The sequence below is a fragment of the Prionailurus bengalensis genome, chromosome E3, assembly GCF_016509475.1.
Source record: "Prionailurus bengalensis isolate Pbe53 chromosome E3, Fcat_Pben_1.1_paternal_pri, whole genome shotgun sequence".
Taxonomy (NCBI): domain Eukaryota; kingdom Metazoa; phylum Chordata; class Mammalia; order Carnivora; family Felidae; genus Prionailurus; species Prionailurus bengalensis.
In genome coordinates, this window is record NC_057357.1 from 21,946,428 (window position 1) to 21,952,868 (window position 6,441).

Sequence of the window (6,441 nt, forward strand, 5' to 3'; positions counted from 1 at the left end):
AATACTTTTATAAAAGTTCACTGTGACCACTGGCTCTAAAAGTTAATTTTATTCCCTTCTGGATTGAGTTATCATTATAATTATTAGTAGTAGGCAATCAATCCATGTAACCCAATGTACTACAAATGTTGATAATTATTAAACATAAAAACTAAAACTTCATTGGAAATGCATCTTTTAATGGGATGGATAGAGCAGGTTTTACTTATTTATTCAATGAGTTTATATATCTCAAGATGACTCTAGCTTGTTTCTACCAGTCAGGGCTCAACATCAATTCAATTTCCATTTTTCATTTTTATAGATGTAGGCATGGAAAGACCTTTCACAAAAATAAATAGAAGGAGATTGTAAGACGTTTTCTAGAGCAATGCTACACACTTCTTTGAACACTGTTTGAGTTATATGCCAAACATAACCTAGTGTCTATTCTTATAGAAACGTGGGGTTTTTTTTAAGTTTTTTTTTATGTTTATTCATTTTTGAGGGACAGAGACAGAACGTAAGCAGGGGAGGGGCAGAGAGAGAGGGAGACACAGAATCTGAAGCAGGCTCCAGGCTTCCAGCTGTCAGCACAGAGCCCGACACGGGGCTCGAACCCACAAACCTTGAGATCATGACCTGAGCCGAAGTCGGACGCTCAACCGACTGAGCCACCCAGGCGCCCCTTTTACAAATGTTTTTATCCAGCTGACAATCCTATCGTATCCCCTTCAATTCTGTTGAAAGCAACAAAACCTTCCCATACCTGCAAAAGGATTCGCTACTTGGGTCACCGTCAACTCACTTCTTCAATGCCCGCACTAAGCATTTCTAAGTGTTCCCTTATCCCAGGCTTTAATTCCCAGGGCATGCACCAGGCTGGATTTGGGGGGAAAAGGATGCTCCTCTGTGAGCTAGGACAGCAGTGGAGAAAGTGAGCCAGGCACACGAGGTGAGGATCTGGAAACAGAGTCCCTTAAGCAGTGTCTCCACCTTTCTTCATTGTCCCCCCCCCCCCCCATGGAGACTTTCTAGACTTTTTTTCTTCCCAATCTCCCCTCCATCAAGTTTTAAAGCCACAGACACACTAAATCCGTTCGTGCACTTTGGCTCTTTGGAGGGCTACAAACCACCCCCCAAGAAAGAAGTTTTGCCCCGTTGGAAGCATTATCACCTCCATTGGGAATGGACGCCTTGCAAGGATCCTCATGGACCCCCTGGGAACAATCCGTGACTCCAGATGAAATGTGTGCCCCTTTGAAGCCCCTTTGAGGCTCCTGCCAAGTGGCCATGCTCTCTCTTCAACCGTCCAGACTCTCTGACAGCCAGAAACTCTCTTCCTGCCCTCTGGTCCAGCCCCCCCCCCCCCCCCAGCACGTCCCTAGCACCTCCCACAGCACCGCCTGGACTTGCCACAAGATACTGAAATGGCCAAGTTCTTTATCAAGGCCGCTGCTGCATGGTTCTCTGCAAGTGCAGAGGCCACATCCGCTGTGTCCACTGTGAAATCTTCATACCTAGCACGCAGCTCAGCACAGAATAATCATTAATGAAAGAACCGATCAACCAATACTTGCCTTCTTCCCGGCAACCCTCACACCCCCACACCTGTACTGGTTAGCTACTGAAGGATAGCCAGCTATCCCCAAACCCAGTGACTTAAAACAATAACCATTCATTGAGCTCACGATTCTGCAAGTCGGCTGGGCAGTTCTTCTAGTCTGGGCCGGCTTGGTTGATGTCCTCTGAGTTCTCCCGAACATCTGTGATCCGCTGGTGTGTTGGCTGGGGCCTCCAGGGAGGGCCTCATCTGGGACAGCTCATCTCTGCTCCCACGTGGTCTTCCCATCCCACAGGCAAGCTGGGGCTTATTCACATCCTAGTCACCACATGGTTCCCCAGCAGCAAGAGAAGAACCCCAGTGCACAAGCACCTTCAAGTTGATGCCCATGTCCTGTTTCTTATTGGTCCGTTGGCCAAAGCAAATCGCATGGCCGCTCCTGATTCAAGCTGCAGAGAGAGACTATGGAAGACTTTATGGCCATTCCTTGGGATCTGCCACCCCTCACCACCAGCACCAAAGCCAAAAGCTGCTGCCCTTTGTGACTCGTTTTCCTACACTTGGTTCCCTGCAGTGTTCCTTTTGGCATGATTTCACCAGGATATTCCAAGAGCCCATTCCCCGATTCTCACCCCTCAAGGACCACCTCCACCTCCCACTCCGTCAGTGGTCCCATCTCCTTACATCTCTAAATTCTCCCCGCTCTGCAAGCCAGGAGCCACCCTCAGGGTTCAGACCTCCCGGCACTCAAACTCAGCCACAATTGGGAAACAGTGGGTGGGTAAAATGTGAACAGTGAGCCTTACCTGAGTTCCCAAGAGCTCTCCCAGGACACTTTATTACTCAACCACTGAGTTTAACAAGTTCTCTGTTTGCAGACAGAGCAAGATGATTTCTCTGACATTGAGCTTGGCAAGGTTTCGGATGTTTTCTATCTGCCTTTCTCTCTGGGGGCTCAACAGCCATTTGTGCGCTGGCCTGGAGAGGTGCCTCACTTGAATGGTACCACATTATTGCAAGAGTTGTTGTTACTGGAGGCATCTTCCCCCCCACCCCACACTCGTGTGTTGATCTTTAAGTAAAAGCCTACCAGGTGTCACATTATTCATAACCTACTATTAATAATAGTAGCTGAGTCCCCCACATCAGAACTCTGGCGATGTTTACCCAGAGCTATAAATCAAACACCTTGATACGGTAGGATTACATCATCTTTCACACCATGACCACTGAGTCATCAGGGCACTCAAGTAGCACCATAATTATATTATTTATTTATTTGTTCACCTGCTTCACTGTCTTTCAGTGCCTGATACATAGAAGGTGCTCGATAAATACTTGTGGAATGAATAAAAATGATGAGAAGCTCAGGAAAGAACCACAAAGACACCAAAGAGGGTGCTGAGATACAGCCACAGGGGAAATTTACACACGGTAAAGGGGGAGAACTTTTCTAAGGAGCTGAGGTTTCAACTAAGCCTTAAGGGGGAAGGCTGAGTCAGGAAAGGGAACAGCAGGTGCATAGGCCAGCAGAGGCAGAGTTTGGGCAGGTTAGGGAGAAGAAAGAAGGCAGGGCTAGAAGAAGCGTCATGGGTAGGAGAGTGGCACAAAATGACTAGGAGAGGGGAGGAGGGGCCAGACCACATAGAGTCTTCGGGCTTGTGAGCCATGGGAAGGAGTTGGGCTTCACACCAAGGGGAAGAGGGGGCCTTGAGGGTTTTAAGGGGGGTGTCGCAAACGGCCCATTTGATGTCTGAGGCAGCTACCTTGGAATGAAGCTCTCCCTGTTGTACAGACTCTTATACTCTCTTATGAAGACCTTAGTCCCAGCCCCTGGCTGGCTCTTAAAAATGCTTGGATCTGGACCACTCAGCCAATGAGCCTCCAGGTTTTCTGGAGGGGAATCTTGTATAAAGTGTCCAGCTTTCAGAAACAATGTTGAGGCACGTGAGTTCTGCGGGCCTTTCACTGTCCCCAAATTTTCTAACTTCTACTCTGGAATTAATCTAGCATCCCAGAGATAGATAATTGGACCGTACGATTTGGGTCTCATGGAGTTTCACATCGGCATTAAGGCACAGGTTTGTGTCAGAGGGCCCTGGGGCAGGCGCTCCATAGCCCGGCCCCCAGCATTCACAGAGATCCCACTGACGAGGCCCAGGAGAAGCTTCTCGGGGCTCTATGTAGGAAGGGGTGTGCCTCTCTGGAGCACGAGGCTGGCTGTGATTTTCTGGAAGCTGGAGCGTGTTTCTGTCTCTGTGAGGACTTGCGGGAGTCAGATTTGCAGCCCAGCAGTACCTGTGCCGACAATAAAATACGCACAGCTGGGGCACCTGGGTGGCTCAGTCGGTTGAGCGTCTGACTTCAGCTCAGGTCATGATCTCACAGTTTGTGAGTTCGAGCCCCACGTCGGGCTCTGTGCTGACAGTTTGTGGAGCCTGGAGCCTGCTTCCGATTCTATGTCTGGGTCTCCCTCTCTGTGCGCCTCCCCCGCTTGCACTCTGTCTAAAATAAACATTAAAAAAAATACACACATCTGAGGGCCTTTTGTAATTTTTTAAGCTTATGTTCCACTCCCCAAAGTACTTATTTTTGCCTTTTGTGATGAAGGAGTTTTATCAGCTGTCTCAATCCTTTCTGTGGAACGAGGAGGGATATAAAAAAGTAAACTAAAATTAAAATATTTTACCCACAGAAGACATTTTATACAAAACCGTCTGTACCTCCCCCCCAAAAAGTAAAAAAACTCTAAAATGAAGATATAGTTTGATTCTGCTTTGAACTTCATAAATTTTCTGATATTATGTAAACATAATCTCCGTGCAGTGGAGCAAACACCATCAAAATGACCCCACACTCGGTGGCCGATGACCTAAAAGCTTTCCATTTCTTTCTCTCTTGCCCATCGGGTATTATTACAAAAGCCAGAAATCCAGATATTTTGTTTCCTAGCCCTTCTTGCAAGGAGGCCAAGTTCCAGGGTGGCCAGATTTAGCAAATAAAAATAGGGGACACCCAGGTAAACGTGAAGTTCAGACAAGCAACATACAACTTTCTTAGTATAAATATGTTCCACATTACATGGGACATACTTATACCTTAACAATTCCGTGTTGCTTGCCTGAAATTCAAATTTAGCTAGGCACCCTGTATCTTATTTGGCAATGCTACTCAGTTCCCACCATGAGATATAGGCAACGTATATTCAGGCACATTTGGGAACAAATTCATTCTGAATAAAATGATGGAGACCACTGAAGAAAAGACTCACCTTTCTTCCTACCCGTGAAGGCAGCTGTGATGCCTGGCAGTCTAGCAGCTACTTTATGATCATAAGGTAACAAAGAAAAGATTGAGAGTCAACATCTTGATGAAGACAGAGCACAAAGAGCAAACTGATGTCCTTAATGATATTCTCCAATATTTTATTACTGAAATTGAAAGCATTCCAGATACCCCCTGATGTTTTGGGTTTTTGTTTGACTGGGTTTTTTTGGGGGGGCGGGGGGTTGTTTCATTTTTGTTTTTTTTAGCCATTTCTGCTACTAGTTATTCAAAAGCCTCACAAAGAACTGTAAGATTTTGGAGAAAGGGGTCACTCTTCATCACTGACATCTAGAACGGCCCCCAAATGGAAAACAAGCCAATCTGATAAATGTGGAAGTTTATCAGGAATAAATGAGCCCTGCTTGGGATTTTCCTTCTCCCTCTCTCTCTCTGCCCCCCCCCACTTGTACTGTCTCTCTCTCAAAATAAATAAACTTAAAAAAAATTTTTAATTTAAAAAATGAAATGAAGTTGGTAGGTACTTTAATGGACATTTCATAACACAATGGTCAACAGTAATGGTGTTATCATTTGCCTTGAACAGAAGGTAATCCAAAAAAAAAAATTCTAGGGAAAAGAGAAATATAATGGAAGCAAAGCAAGGCGTTTTGAATTTTAGCCAGATTCTGTGGCTGCCTCAGTTCACAAAGTGCTAACACACTGATAAAAACCAAAACCAAAACATTAGGAACAATCTGCCACAGTGCAAATGAAATGTGTCAAAAAGCAATACTCACTTTTCCTACTAGTAATGTGCTATAATATTTTCTATTCTATTCTGCATCTTTCTAAACTAGTGGTTTTGATCCATTACATGGATTCACCACGTGGCTTAGTCCCACAGCTTCAAAACCACTGGATTAATGAATGTTACAGAAGTGTTAAAAACACACCGGTACCTGGAGCACCTGGGTGGCTTGGTTGGTTGGGCATCCGACTTCAGTTCAGGTCATGATCTCACGGTTTGTGGGTCTGGACCCCGCGTCGGGCTCTGTGCTGACAGCTCAGAGCCTGCAGCCTGCCTCGGATTCTGTGTCTCCCTCTCTCTCTCTCTGCCTCTCCCTGGCTTGTGCTCTCTCTCAAAAATAAATAAAAACATTAAAAAAAATTTTTTTTCAAACACACCAGTACCAGCCTGAGAGCTTCCCTTGAACTTTATTTTTGAGAGAGAGAGAGAGAGAGAGAGAGAGAGAGAGCACTTGAGCAGGGGAGGGACAGAGAATCCAAAGCAGGCTCCAGGCTCTGAGCTGTCAGCACAGAGCCCGACGCAGGGCTTGATCTCACAAACTGAGATCATGACCTGACCCGAAGTCAGATGCTTAACCAACTGAGCAACCCAGACGCCCCGTTCTCTTTGAATTTCTTAAGACTCAAAAGATCCCGGAGGTGGGAAGGGGAGCAGCTTCCTCACTGCCGTCCTGCACGTGCAGGTTCAGGTTCCAGGCCCCAGGCAATAGCCAGAAAGCTCAGCAGGGATGGACAGACCTTCTGTTTCCTGACTGGGGAGGCTTCCTGGGCCCTATTCGTCTGTACAACTGGATTAGTATCCTGTGGCTGCCGTAACAAACCAG